Below are 8,647 nucleotides of genomic sequence, written 5' to 3'. Positions count from 1 at the left end.
TAGTTACAAGGAAATGATAACGGAGTTATCCCCTAGTGGGATAAACTGGCATCGCGACTTGGTGTACAAAAGGGAAGTGGGGTTCGACTGAGAGAAGACAACGCACAGTTGATAATTATAACAATTTAAATGCTAATCCTTTGCACATGAACACTCACTCATTTGGGGAACAATTGCAATCAATATATATATATATATTTATGCTCAGTGTGTCGTTGGGGTCTCTGTTGAAAAGTGTGTTTCTGTTGGAGTTTGTCCGCCCTCTCTGTCGGGGTTAGAATGGATAGTTCAGTAACATTCATTCATGTCATTATGGATAGATATTTCGGCAGTTATCAGTTCTTTGAGTTCAATGATACCAAATTCCTAGCTGCAGACTAGTAATTAATATCAACGACTTGTTCTTATTCTGTCGGTATCGATTGTCTAAGAGTTTAACCACGTGGGATGGTTAAAAGATTCAGCAGTCTGGTCTCAACTTGGCCCTCTCGTTATCAAGGTAAGCTGGTCTGCAACCTTTGTCCTCTCGTAATTGAGAGCAACATGGTCTGTTGAGAAATTCTCAAAGTGAGGGTTTTATTCGGGAGAGCAGAAAAAGGCTGTCTCATGACGCCAGGTCCGAACTGGGCTCATGTGCGGTCCTCTAATTTAGTTCACCTCAAAAAGGGAATTGGAGTTTCCTTCATTAAACAGTCCAAAATCACATTACACAATTTTACAAACAGTATCATCGTCACTCATTCATTTTATACAACAATTAGATGGAAACTTCATATCTGAGGCCATTATATAAACAGAGTTATGGTAATGTGGCCGTATCGTCTCCCATGAGTTTCACAAAATTGTACCAAACGGACCAGTTCGTAGCTAGATTCTTCACCGATCTTTTATACCTTCTCCAGAACATAAATGTTGTTCGGACCTCAAGTTCTGTGAGGTGGAAGAAATTCCTTTGTTCTCTGAAAATTCACTCTCTCTCTCTATACTGTGGCCATGAGGAGATAATCTCCTGTAATTTACGACCTCTCTCTGACCACAGCAGCCTGGGTGTAGGAGACAGGGAGAGGGGGGCTTTCAGTACCCAAAGGGTGCAACGTCATGACATTCCACAAAGCCTCCCACTGCCAGGGACCTGTTTAAAGTAACCCATTCCATACATGGCGGGAACCAGTAGTGTTTGGAGAACGACACCATCTACCACTGGTTCAACTGGCTGCCAGAGGTACAATGTAAGATAGTAGTTAAAATGTTCAAGTTTAAAATCGCTAACTGCATATTATTCCATTTTGTGATTTAAAATGTGCATTTTAAAATGCCCTCCTCTCACAGTGGAAATGGTGTTGGAGTTTGCTACTGGAGCAACAGTGGTGCCACCCCTGGGGTTTGAGGACACCCCGACCATCAAATTCCTCCACACAGCGCGAAGATGTCTCTCTGGGCAGTAGAAGAAAAAGTACCCAGAGGCAAACATGTGTGCTGAGAAACTAAGGCTCCCTCTTCATAGCACCTACAATGACTTCATGACCTCCAGGGATTGTGAATTCCCCACATTTTTGTGTTGCATTACAACATTTCTACAACACAGAATTGTATCTAGTAGCACTAAACTACAGTAGCAATTGAGTGTTTGAAAATGTAACTGCACATCAACATTTATCTACTTACATCTCTGTATTGTTAGTACAGAGCATTCGGAAAGTATTCAGACCCCTTGACTTTCTTACGTTACAGCCTTATTCTAAAATGGATATAATATTTTTTGCCCCCTCAATCTACACATAATACCCCATAATGACATAGCAAAAACAGGTTCACATTTTTGCAAATCTATATTGTATTAAAAAAATTGAAGTATTCAGACCCTTTACTCAGTACTTTGCTGAAGCATCTTCGGCAGCAATTACACAATCAAGTCTTAGGTATGACGCTACATATTTATTTAATACATTTTAGAATAAGGCTCTGATGTAACAAAATGCGTAAAAAGTCAAGGGGTCTGAATACTTTCCAAATGCACTGTATTTCCATATTGGCTGTTATTGTTCACTTAATGATCACTAATATTAAATGATACAGTCCATAGTTTGTCTTGGTGTTTTATGGTTGTTTTTTTAGTAACACTACACTCAACCAAAATCCTTTGCTGATATTGACTGAAGTACTGCTGCCATATGACAGCCAATTCATCCAAATCTGATAATTTGATGTCCTACATTTAAGAATAAATTAATTTCAGCCATTATAATTTAATTAGAACTACATGCAATAAGAAGGCTTCCCATCCATTGCATTAAGTGACAGCTCCCCTTTTGGGAACCTACAAGACGGTAGCTCTCCCGGAACAGGGTTGAGAGCCCGGCACCCACAATGTCAACCACAATGTGTCAACAATGTTATGTTACAATGTTATGTTACTAACTGTAATATAGTAGGTTGCTGTTAATCACCATGATATAAAGTGTAACAGGGACAGAACAGAACCCCTATCTACATGTTTTTTTAACTATAGGAAGTTACATGATTATTTGTTTTAACAATTTATAAAAGTCCCAATTGGGCATTAAAAAAAGGTAAAGTTCTGTTTTAATAATGTCCATTCAGAATGTTTGGTTGACCTCCGACTGGCAGGCACACTGAAGGCTCGAATCCAGTGCTTGCAGTAGGCCTCTCTCCTGGGTTGTGTTGTACTGAGTGGAAGACAAATATTGTGTCAGCAGATGGGGCTGTTGTGCTAAAGCACCATAGAGCAAAATACAATTGATCTCAACCATAGGCCGTATATCTTAAATTGGAGAAGTACTTTACGATTGTTAAGATCACCTGTGTCTAAACTCTGGGCCCCATCCGTTTAGAGTTGAAGATCTGTCATACATTTCTAGAGACCCAATCATACAGAGTGTCAAGGAGGGTGTAAGGGGTTTCCAAACGCAGGAATACAGTAATGGCAAAGAAAACTATGAATAATAGTAGATAAATCCACAACTCAACAGGGAAATGTGTGATAAGGTCATTCAAAATCAAAGGTAAATGGATAGGAGGGGAATATGTTGAATGGAGAAGTACTTAGCTTTTGGGCAGGTCTCTTACTGCTTCGACTCTGGTCAAGGTCCACTCCAGTTCAGCACAAGTTGTCAAGTAACCTCAACACAAAGATATTTCTCTGAACCCACCGAGGGACCATACACCTTGACACTCTTTGTTAAGATACGTCTGTAGTACCTTTATAGAGACCAAATCATAATGTTTATTTAACTAGGCAAGTCAGTTAAGAACAAATTCTTATTTACAATGACTGTCTACCTCAGCCAAACCCTCCACTATAACCCGTACGATGCTGGGCCAATTGTGCCCCCGCCCTATGGGACTCCCGAGCACGACTGGTTGTGAAACAGCCCAGGATCGGTGCGATGCAGTGCCTTAGACCCCTGCGGCACGCAGGGTCCCTAGAGGGGGAATGTTACCTCAAACAGTTTAGTTAGTATTATAAAATTTAACTGATTCAAAAGGAACGAGTGCCGCTGAAGATATAATTGCCATAGCCCTCTGTAGAATTTAAACTCCCAGGCTGCCTCTGGGGCCTTCCAATGGATTCATTGTTCGCAACAGTTCCATCTGTGTGTTGCTGATGGTGAACTGGATTTGTGGCACAATCACCCCATCCGACCAGTAAAGAGCTGAGGCGCTAGTGGTTGGAGGAGCTGAGGTGGTGGTGCTGGTTGGAGGAGCTTAAGTGATGCTGGTTAGAGGAGCTGAGGTGATGCTGGTTAGAGGAGCTGAGGTGGGGGTGCTGGTTGGAGGAGCTGAGGTGATGTGGTTGAAGCTGGGGCGAACAAAATCCAGTCCAAGGGTCAGATAGGCGCTCAAAATTACCAGGGAACCCGATACGAACAACTGCAGAGCTGACTGCCATTGTTCAGTCCTCAGCCCATGGTGGTTCCACTGACTGGCACAACAGATCTCTTTACGCCTGTGACAGAAGGTGAACTCCAAGAATTGTAAACGTTGGAGACTCCATGCCAGACGTCCCCCCACAGCAGCTCTATGCTCTGGTTGCGAGTGCTCCTTCCTGAGGGCACTTCCCCTCTCACCATCCCTGAACTGCTCCATGAAGGCACCGATGTGGTTGTTTGCACCACCCCGATGACATCTCACCCGGGATAGTACTCCATAGCTGGTGATGGCTGCTTCAAATGACTCCATGACTGTGGCACTCCTGTTGCCAGGGGCCTTTAGAAACACAAGCCTGCTGTAAGCATCCACAGCACCATGGATAACAAACCACCTAAAAAACAAGATAGAATGTTTTTATAAAACAACTGTCTCTTATAGGTGACACCATTCTGTTTTTATTATTGATAACATTATTACAGTGCCTTGAGATGAGGTAGTCATTAAAAAAATCATTAACTTCACTAGGGTAGGGGGCAGTATTCAGATTTTTGGATGAAAAGCGTGCCCAAAGTAAACGGCCTGCTACTCTGGCCCAGAAGCTCGGATACGCATATAATTTTTTTTTTAAACATTTGTAATAATAACAATTGCAACAATACTGAATGAACACTCATTTTAACTTAAAATATAATACATCAACAAAAATGTATTTAGCCTCAAATAAATAATGAAGTGTTGGAGAAGAAAGTAAAAGTGCAATATGTGCCATGTAAAAAAGCTAACGTTTAAGTTCCTTGCTCAGAACATGAGAACATATGAAAGTTGGTGGTTTCTTTTAACATAAGAATTCAATATTCCAAGGTAAGAGTTTAGGTTGTAGTTAATATAGTATTTATAGGACGATTTCTCTCTATACCATTTGTATTTCATATACCTTTGACTATTGTATGTTCTTTTAGGCACTTAATTGCCAGTGTAACAGTATAGCTTCCGTCCCTCTCCTCGCCCCTACCTGGGCTCAAACCAGGAACACAGACAACAGCCACCCTCGAAGCAGCATTACCCATGCAGAGCAAGGGGAAGAACTACTCCAAGTCTCAGAGCTAGTGCCGTTTGAAACGCTATTAGCGCGCACCCCGCTAACTAGCTAACCATTTCACATCAGTTACACCAGCCTTATCTCGGGAGTTGATAGGCTTGAAATCATAAACAGCTCAATGCTTGACGCACAGGGAAGAGCTGCTGGCAAAACGCATGAAAGTGCTGTTTGAATGAATGCTTACGAACCTGCTGCTAACTACCACCGCTCAGTCAGACTGCTCTATCAAATATCAAATCATAGACTTAATTATAACAACAAGCAGATATACAAGCCTTTGGTCATTAATATGGTCGAATCCGGAAACTATAATTTAGAAAATAAAACGATTTATTTTTTCAGTGAAATACAGAACCTTTTGGTATTTTATCTAATGGGTGGCATTCCTAAGTCTAGATATTCATGTTACATTGTACAACCTTCAAATCAAATTAAAAACCCTTGTTTTGTCACTGTAAAGTGTGCCGGTATAGTCAGTCTTCTGATTCAGAGGTAAACAAAACACAGACCCTGCTCAACTCCCACCTCAAAAAACAAGGACATTAAAGGAATAAAAACAGAACAAGTGTGGGAGTTTGGGCTGATATCTCAAAGTGCTGTACAGAAACCCAGCCTAAAACCCCAAACAGCAAGCAATGCAGGTGTAGAAGCACGGTGGCTAGGAAAAACTCCCTAGAAAGGCCAAAACCTAGGAAGAAACGTAGAGAGGATCCAGTCCTCTTCTGGCTGTGCCAGGTGGAGATTATAACAGAACATGGCCAAGATGTTCAAATGTTCATAAATGACCAGCATGGTCCAATAATAATAAGGCAGAACTGTTGAAACTGGAGCAGCAGCACAGGTGGACTGGGGACAGCAAGGAGTCATCATGTCAGGTAGTCCTGAGGCATGGTCCTAGGGCTCAGGTCCCCCGAGAGAGAGAAAGAGAGAGCACACTTAAATTCACAGGACACCGAATAGGACAGGAGAAGTACTCCAGATATAACAAACTGACCCTAGCCCCCCGACACACAAACTACTGCAGCATAAATACTGGAGGCTGAGACAGGAGGAGTCAGGAGACACTGTGGCCCCATCCGATATAACCCCACCCACTTTGCCAAAGCACAGCCCCCACACCACTAGAGGAATATCTTCAACCACCAACTTACCATCCTGAGACAAGGCTGAGTATAGCCTACAAAGATCTCCGCCACGGCACAACCCAAGGGGGGCAACCCAGACAGGATGATCACATCAGTGACTCAACCCACTCAGGTGACGCACCCCTCCCGGGGATGGTATGAGAGAGCCCCAGTAAGCCAGTGACTCAGTCCCTGTAATCGTCATAATAATCATGGACTTCAGGACACAACAGAGAGAGCAAGCCCCTATTCACATCGTCGGGACCTCAGTGGAGAAGGTGAAAAGCTTCAAGTTCCTCAGCGTACAGACAGTGTGGTGAAGTTGGTGCAACAGTGCCTCTTCACCCTCAGGAGGCTGAAGAAATTCAGCTTGGCCCCTAAGACCCTCAAACTTTTACAGATGTACAATTGAGAGCAATCTGTCGGGCTGTATCACCACGTGGTACAGCAACTGCACTGCCCGCAACCGCAGGGCTTTCCAGAGGGTGGTGCGGTCTGCCCAACACATCATCGATATCAAACTACCTGCCCTCCAGGACACCTTTAGCCCCTGATGTCACAGGAAGGCAAAAAAGATTATCAAGGGCAACAACCACCCAAGCCACGGCCTATTCACCCCGCTATCATCCAAAAGGCGAGGTCAGTACAGGTGCATCAAAACTGGGCCCGAGAGTCTGAAAAACAGCTTATATCTCAAGGCCATCAAACTGTTACATAGCCATCACTAGCCAGCTACCACCCATTTGCTCAACCCAGCACCTTAGAGGCTTCTGCCCTATGTACATAGACATGGAATCACTGGTCACTTTAACAAGGTTTACATACTGATTAACTCATTTCATATACTGTATTTAGTCAATGCCACACAGACATTGCTCATCCTAATATTTATATATTTCTTAATTCCATTATTTTACTTTTAGATTGGTGTGAATTGTTAAATACTACTGCACTTTTGGGCTAGGAACACAAGTATTTCGCTACACCCGCAATAACACCTGCTAAATATGTATATGTGAACAATAACATTTGATATGAAAAAAAAATAGAGCTTACCCATTTTGTGTACAGAATTATTTGATAACATCACTGAGATGTGTTTGTTTCATAGGATCATGTTTCGGGTCCACCATTTAAAAGCATGACTAACCACTGGCCAACTCCATTTCACAAAATAACGATACGCACTTGTTCCTATCTTTCAGTACAATCGTGGAAGGATGGGGACAATGTGGAGAAAACAGGGATGGGTGTTTGGGATGATGGAGGTCAAACATAACTGACGGCGCCCAGTTATTCAAAATGGTGGAGAACCGTTTATCCCTATCAGACGACATGTGAGAAGAGGTTCCGAAGAGGTTCCACCATTCTGAGTGACTGCTAGGGAGCATATGTCAGGTCTCTGAATAGGCTAGGTTACAGTCACCAGACAGTCAACCAAAAACAACTTTGTGGATCCTCACAAAGGACGTCACAACACATTAAAAAAGAGCGTGGCAGACAATAAAAGGGACAGGTCTGGAGGCTTAGGGGCAATCAGACAACAAAAAAGTTTAAAGAAGCATTTCCATTTTATTGAGTAGATGTACTAGTTGGGTAAAGAAAATAAGGAATACTCTCTCAACTCTTCAAAGACATACAATTAGTTGTGGCAAATCTCTTCAAGATTAGGAGCGTTTTTCACAAAGTAAGTGGGATATTGTCACCAAAAATCACCCTAGAATGAGAGTTCTTTCGAACAGAACAGTACCTGTGTGTTTGTTTCTATATCCTGATCCACCCAGGCCGCAGACAAGGTCAAAGATAGCAGGGTTCGGTACAGGAATTGGGTTCTCGGTAGGTCCAGGTCCAAATGCCAACAGGTAAGTCCAAACAGTCCAGCTCATACACGGTAAATCCAGCCGATATATATCGTATCTTTCTCTATGGTTCACAGATCCTTCCAGCCCTTTCTCTCTCTTCTTGACCCTTTATCTGTGGGTCAGCCCCACCTACTGAGGGTTCCCCTTGCTTCTGGGAATTGTAGTTTTGGCCGTCAGCAATTTTGTGATCTGTAGTTCTGATTCGGGGTGGCCATTTTAGTGATAGGGCAGAGCCCGTTTATTAGTTCTGCTCTGACATTTATCACTCGACCCCCTTCTTTGCCACATAGTATATCAGCTGTAAGATGTTCACTCTTAGCATGCACCCCCTCAAAGAAATGTTTTGTCAAGACCATTCCAAACTGTAAATCAGACATTGTTCGTCACATCGTCACACTCAATATTATCTTTCAAAAAAGAGCCTACTGTAATGAACTATCCGAGTTATAACTGAGACCTTTCCTTTTCCTTTCAATGTGAATAGAATACTTACTGATGAGTTGTTTGTTGCACATTGCCTCAAGATGGCTCTCTATCACGTGCTCTGGTCTTTCTCACAGGCTACAAGTGAAGACCGACACATCGGGGATGCAACTGCGGCATCCTTATCCAATTCTGAGGTGCATATTGAAGATATTTGGAAGAACTGTCAACATTTCTTTTTCGTCAGC

At 42.7% G+C, this 8,647-nt stretch overlaps 1 long non-coding RNA gene across 1 annotated transcript; it reads right to left on the bottom strand.

The window, feature by feature from the left end:
- Positions 1 to 1,084: 1,084 nt before the first annotated feature.
- On the bottom strand, positions 1,085 to 8,044 carry LOC118394277 (uncharacterized). The gene is made up of 3 exons (XR_004827716.2): positions 7,865 to 8,044; positions 2,821 to 4,282; positions 1,085 to 2,687 (listed from the first exon to the last, which is right to left on the bottom strand). It is a non-coding gene; the product is annotated as an uncharacterized LOC118394277 (long non-coding RNA).
- Positions 8,045 to 8,647: the final 603 nt, after the last annotated feature.

Source organism: Oncorhynchus keta, chromosome 14 (assembly GCF_023373465.1).
Source record: "Oncorhynchus keta strain PuntledgeMale-10-30-2019 chromosome 14, Oket_V2, whole genome shotgun sequence".
NCBI classification, from domain to species: domain Eukaryota; kingdom Metazoa; phylum Chordata; class Actinopteri; order Salmoniformes; family Salmonidae; genus Oncorhynchus; species Oncorhynchus keta.
This window is presented reverse-complemented; position numbering and strand designations above follow the sequence as displayed.